General features: G+C 43.6%; 1 long non-coding RNA gene across 1 annotated transcript; it reads left to right on the plus strand.

The window, feature by feature from the left end:
• The first annotated feature begins 614 nt into the window (after nucleotides 1-614).
• LOC135561587 (uncharacterized) lies at nucleotides 615-3499 on the plus strand. Its single transcript, XR_010459584.1, has 2 exons — nucleotides 615-2032; nucleotides 2178-3499. It is a non-coding gene; the product is annotated as an uncharacterized LOC135561587 (long non-coding RNA).
• Nucleotides 3500-6447: the final 2948 nt, after the last annotated feature.

Below are 6447 nucleotides of genomic sequence, written 5' to 3' on the forward strand. Positions count from 1 at the left end.
ATCAACCACAGCCTCCACAGCCTCCACAGGGCATTTAAGGATCGACCACAGCCTCCACACTCTCCAAAGGCCCTTTACGGATCGACCACAGCCTCCACAGCCTCCACAGGCCCTTTACGGATCAACTACAGCCTCTACAGCCTCCACAGGCCCTTTACGGATCGACCACAGCCTCCACAGCCTCCACAGGCCCTTTACGGATCGACCACAGCCTCCACAGGCCCTTTACGGATCGACCACAGCCTCCACAGGCCCTTTACGGATCGACCACAGCCTCCACAGGCCCTTTACGGATCGACCACAGCCTCCACAGCCTCCACAGGCCCTTTACGGATCGACCACAGCCTCCACAGCCTCCACAGGCCCTTTACGGATCGACCACAGCCTCCACAGCCTCCACAGGCCCTTTTCGGATCGACCACAGCCTCCACAGGCCCTTTACGGATCGACCACAGCCTCCACAGGCCCTTTACGGATCAACAACAGCCTCCACAGGCCCTTTACGGATCGACCACAGCCTCCACAGCCTCCACAGGCCCTTTACGGATCGAATACAGCCTCCACAGCCATAGTTCTATGGTGTGTGTGCCCAGAATAGGTGCATGGAGGTCGTCGGTCCCCCAAGTCTGCACAGGTAATGCTTTGTGTGCCCTGCCGAAGGACCTTAACAGAATAGGTGCATGGAGGTCGTCGGTTCCCCAGTCTGCACCAGTAATGCTTTGTGTGCAACAGCCGGTGGTCGTGAGTATAACCAGAGAATATAATGACCTCTCTGGTACAACTTTAGCTAACAACTTTAGATAGCTACCTACATAACCAGCAATAATGCTATCTTTTCAAAAAGCGAGGCAGGCTAGCTAATGTTAGCTAACAACTTTAGATAACATTATTGCTGACCTGCTGTATGGGATGAAAACAAGACCATTTGTCACTCTGATCAACTGTAGGCGACTGACTGTATGTTTGTTTTTACTCCATGTGTAACTCTGTGTTGTTGTTTGTGTCGCACTGCTTTGCTTTATCTTGGCCAGGTCGCAGTTGTAAATGAGAACTTGTTCTCTCAGCTGGCCTACCTGGTTAAATAAAGGTGTTCTCAACTGGCCTACCTGGTTAAATAAAGGTGTTCTCAGCTGGCCTACCTGGTTAAATAAAGGGGAAATAAACTAAATGAGAGCAGATGCGTACAGCCTATGTGCGCTGTCCATTTGGTCAGGGTAACATTATGGATTATGTATAGTCCATTTGTGTGTCAGGAGAAAATGTGAATGTGATCAAATTTGGTTTATATATTCAAAATTGGGATGGTTAGGCTGCCTATACGTTTTCAATCCAAAATGATTCACTGGAATTAACCAATCAACATAATAGTGATGACAGATGTGTGTAAATGTTTTATAAGGCCTACAGTTGCCTGTGTTTTAACTTCATGAAGAAACGTGTTGTTCCAAAGCCTACGATGGCGCAGCTGTAGTGGAATGTATCTGCTATTTGTATTTCCAGCTTAAGTCCCCTCCTGTTCCCTGATTTTAAGAGGTGATGACCACTCCACTCCACGAGCACTGTCAACTCTCTCCTGATATGAACTGAAGCCGCGTCTCATGTGCCACGCACATCCACTAACACATTGAATGTTTCCTCTTGTTTGATTGGAGGTTCAACTTGGAACATTGTTATATTCAGAAGTATAGGGACATTAGTTACTAAAGAGACATGAGGGGGGGGGAGCCATAATGAAGATTGGGAGGGGCTGAGCGCAGGGAAAACAATTGCATGTGACAGTACTGATAAGGGGAGAAACCATTGAAGGCTCCTATCACTTAGTTCCCTGCTTAGCAAGAATGATGCAATATTTAGCGATAAGGAGGAGAGTCCACCCAAAGTGGGGTATGAATACTACCACAGGGGAAGTCATGTCTGTGTCTGAATTACAGCTGTACCGACCCTGTGGGAAGAATTTAACTTGGTTAAGCTTTTCTAGCGTCCGTGAGTTATTTACAAAAATGTTAAATCAGAACCTAACACTCCAAGAACTGTGAGTAGTAGCCTTATACATTTTCTCTCATTACTGCATGTAGAGTCAATCCCTTACACAATCACATTATTACACATCAAATATAACTCATTCTTAGCTCGTTTGTCTTACTGTGTAGTGTGTTGTGTTATTTCCTGCACTCAAGTCAAGCCTCTGAACACCTCAACCTAAATTCAGCCACTGCTGTGATCCCTTCCCAATACTGTGTAAGTAGCCCTCTCATTCCCCATAATATTGTACTATAAATGTCTTTATTAAATGCTTTAGGTTTAAAAAAAAAAGAAATCATTTTGAAACACACTTTGTCGTCTCCGTGTGTTCCAAGTCTAGAGCGTGGGTCTCCCATCGTCCTCAAATATTCAAGTCACCAGCCTCCACTGATTGGAACATAAACATTTGTTTTCATCAAAATGCCTTCTGGAACATGTGAACTTTAATTGACCTTAATAACAAACTGTAAATATGCCATCTGTAAATAAGTATACAATTGTTAAATAACAAGCCTAGTTGGTTTAGCCACTGAAAAAAAGACAGCCCTGATTGGCTGAGATAATGGATGGGCTGGACATGCCGAGAGATTTGTTTGGATTGGTCTGCCATGTAGCATGATTCTGTCTATATAACATGCGCTGCTCAGTATTTGTAGATAATCCTTTATTTTTTTGAAAGATATCATGAAGAACTGCAGTTGTATTGCTACTGCTCACAACAGAATTTATCAGGCGCCATCGACTAAAGATCAGTGGGAAAACGTTATGAAGGACTAAACGTTGTGAAGGACTACTTTCTGGAGGACGGTCGTGCCATTGTGACTCTCGGACTCTGAAAACGAATCAGACGATGAGGAAAATCCCAGATTTTTACGGAGAAAAAAACAAACATTTTTTATTGAATCAGACGTTGTAGTCTTCTGGTGACAGTGATGGGTAAGAAACGGCTATCAACAGTGTTGTTGTGAAGGAAGTTGACAGAGTTTTGAAATTCAGTGGAATGCCCGTTGGAAGCCGTGTATGATTGCAAATGCGGTGGGAGTCGAAAAGAGAACACAGACAGCTGTTGTATAAAACACCTGTCTCTGGATTATATCTTCAAACTAAGCGCAACCATTGCGTCTAAGAGGGAGAAGTGTTCATCTATGTATATTATAGTCTAGCTACATTTTCAGATAGTTAAAGTCTACTGTTCGCTAGGAAGACAACTGGGAACTCTGAAAAATACGAGGTCAAATCATGACATCAGTGATCTTCAGGTCGGAGCTCGAGAATTTGCATTGCTAGTTATAGCCTCATGTTAGCTAGCTAACATTGAATCTAGTTGGTTAGCTTTAGAAACCTGCAGATTCACGCATGGTAGTATGGGTTAGGATCATGAGTCTAAACAAAAAGACTCCACTATGCCAGTAACTGTTTCACTGTCCCATTTACACCTTCTGTGTCCTGTGAATGTGACAAATAAACTTAGATTTTACCAGAGACGGTAATGTGAATAACAACATGACCCGCACCAAAGTCAGATTAGGATGTAGGCCAAGGACTCGATAAAGTTCATTTTTTTTACTACTACTTTTTGCAACTACTTTCATCACTTTTAGTCTTGAAATCTTTGGTTGTTTAATACACTGTGAATCCTTAACTTCATTGGGATAGGGGGCAGTATTTTCACGTCCGGATGAAAAGTGTGTCCAAAGTAAACTGCCTGCTACTCAGGCCCAGAAACTAAGATATTCCTATTATTAGTAGATACAGATAGAAAACACTCTGAAGTTTCTAAAACTGTTTGAATTATGACTGTGAGTATAACAGAACTTATTAGGCAGGCGAAACCCCGAGAACAAACCATTCAGAATTTTATTTTTTGTGGTCACTGTCTTTTCAATGGGTTTTCATTGGGAATCCAGATTTCTAAGGGACTTGCTTGCAGTTCCTATCGCTTCCACTGGATGTCAACAGTCTTTAGAAATTGGTTTTTCCTTTGAGAAATGAAGAAGTAGCACTGTTCAGAACGAGGGTAGAGAGAAGTGTACTGTTTGTTAGAGGTGCGTGACCTGAAAGCTCACTACACGACCTGGAATGTGCTTTCTTTGTTTTCCTCCGGTATTGAACGCTGTTTATCCCGTCTTAAGTTTGATTGATTATTTACGTAACAAAATACCTAAAGTTGTATTAGGAAAGTTGTTTGCAATGTTTGGACAAAGATTACAGGTAACTTTTGAGATGTTTTGTAGTCATGTAGCGTGAGTTGGAACCGGTGTTTTTCTGGATCAAACGCTCCACATAAATGGACATTTTGCATATATATTGACGGAATTAATCGAACAAAAGGACCTTTTGTGATGTTTATGGGACATATTGGAGTGCCAACAGAAGAAGCTCTTCAAAGGTAATTTACCACTTGACTGTCTATTATATCACCCGGTCACAGACCCTCCCAGTCAACAGTCAATACATTGTTTAGGAGGATTACCTGCTGCAGTTGTTCGACAGATGTCCAGTTTGCAGCCGAAACACATTCAACATAGAGAAGACCAGCAAGAGGACCATCAGCATCATGCAGACAGTAACCGGAAGGTTGCAAGTTCAAACCCCCGAGCTGACAAGGTACAAATCTGTCGTTCTGCCCCTGAACAGGCAGTTAACCTACTGTTCCTAGGCCGTCATTGAAAATAAGAACTTGTTCTTAACTGACTTGCCTAGTTAAATGAAATAAAAAATTCCGATACATGGATCAGCGAGGACACTTGAATCAGGTTGGTGACCTTTGACCAGGTCAAAGGTCAAAACAGTTTTGTCCCAATTCACCTTCATAACCTATAGCCTGGTGGTTATAACCTATAGCCTGGTGGTTATAACCTATAGCCTGGTGGTTATAACCTATAGCCTAGTGGTTATAACCTATAGCCTAGTGATTATAACCTATAGGCTGGTGGTTATAACCTCTAGCCTGGTGGTTATAACCTATAGCCTGGTGGTTATAACCTATAGCCTAGTGATTATAACCTATAGCCTGGTGGTTATAACCTATAGCCTGGTGGTTATAACCTATAGCCTAGTGATTATAACCTCTAGCCTGGTGGTTATAACCTATAGCCTGGTGGTTATAACCTCTAGCCTGGTGGTTGTAACCTATAGCCTGGTGGTTATAACCTCTAGCCTGGTGGTTATAACCTATAGCCTAGTGATTATAACCTATAGCCTGGTGGTTATAACCTATAGCCTGGTGGTTATAACCTATAGCCTGGTGGTTATAACCTCTAGCCTGGTGGTTATAACCTATAGCCTGGTGGTTATAACCTCTAGCCTGGTGGTTATAACCTATAGCCTGGTGGTTATAACCTATAGCCTGGTGGAACCAGCCTGAGCGCTGCATTTGCCATTTTATGATATCATGATATCTGAAGTGAAATAGAACCGTGAAGGAGCTGATCTACACTACCATCAATGGAGTGCTGACAAAGACATCACCTCCTGTCTCACCTCCTGTCTCACCTCCTGCCTCACCTGTCTCACCTCCAGTCTCACCTCCAGTCTCACCTCCTGTCTCACCTCCAGTCTCACCTCCAGTCTCATCTCCAGTCTCACCTCCAGTCTCACCTCCTGTCTCACCTCCAGTCTCACCTCCTGTCTCACCTCCTGCCTCACCTCCTGCCTCACCTCCTGCTTGCTTGACCAGCATTCGGCGAAGGGGAGTCCAGAATTAGGTAGGTTGAGTCTGACCCGTTTTAAACCTCAACATAGTATATGCTTTTTTGTCCGATATCACCTATCCTAACTGTCACTGGTAATAGAACAATGTGTGTGTGTGTGTGTGTGTGTGTGTGTGTGTGTGTGTGTGTGTGTGTGTGTGTGTGTGTGTGTGTGTGTGTGTGTGTTGTGTGTGTGTGTGTGTGTGTGTGTGTGTGTGTGTGCGTGCGTGCGTGCGTGCGTGCGTGCGTGCGTGCGTGCGTTTTTTTCACAGAAACATGTATGGAGCCAGGACATGGAGACGTGCTGTGATGAACTTCAGACTGGCTTGATACTGATGTCTCTGAATGGAGAAAGACAATTTGTATTGAACTGAATGGTATCAGTCAACATGGGGAGGGAGGAACCCTGTGTATACGACACGGGAAGTTATGACCACTATGACATGTTACCATGGTAACCCCATTACCACCAGACAGGAAGGTATGACCACTCTGACATGTTACCATAGTAACCCTATTACCACCAGACAGGAAGGTATGACCACTCTGACATGTTACCATGGTAACCCATTACCACCAGACAAAATACAGATAGGCACAGTGTCTGTATCGGCTGGGAATGACTTAAAAGGTGTACATTGTTATATCAACAGAACACTGCTTCTATGGTATTGGGTTGTTTATTCTACATTCGAAAGTTATCAAAACACTTAGTTTAGAATATCTACATAAA

This window comes from Oncorhynchus nerka, linkage group LG18 (assembly GCF_034236695.1).
Source record: "Oncorhynchus nerka isolate Pitt River linkage group LG18, Oner_Uvic_2.0, whole genome shotgun sequence".
Lineage (NCBI taxonomy): Eukaryota > Metazoa > Chordata > Actinopteri > Salmoniformes > Salmonidae > Oncorhynchus > Oncorhynchus nerka.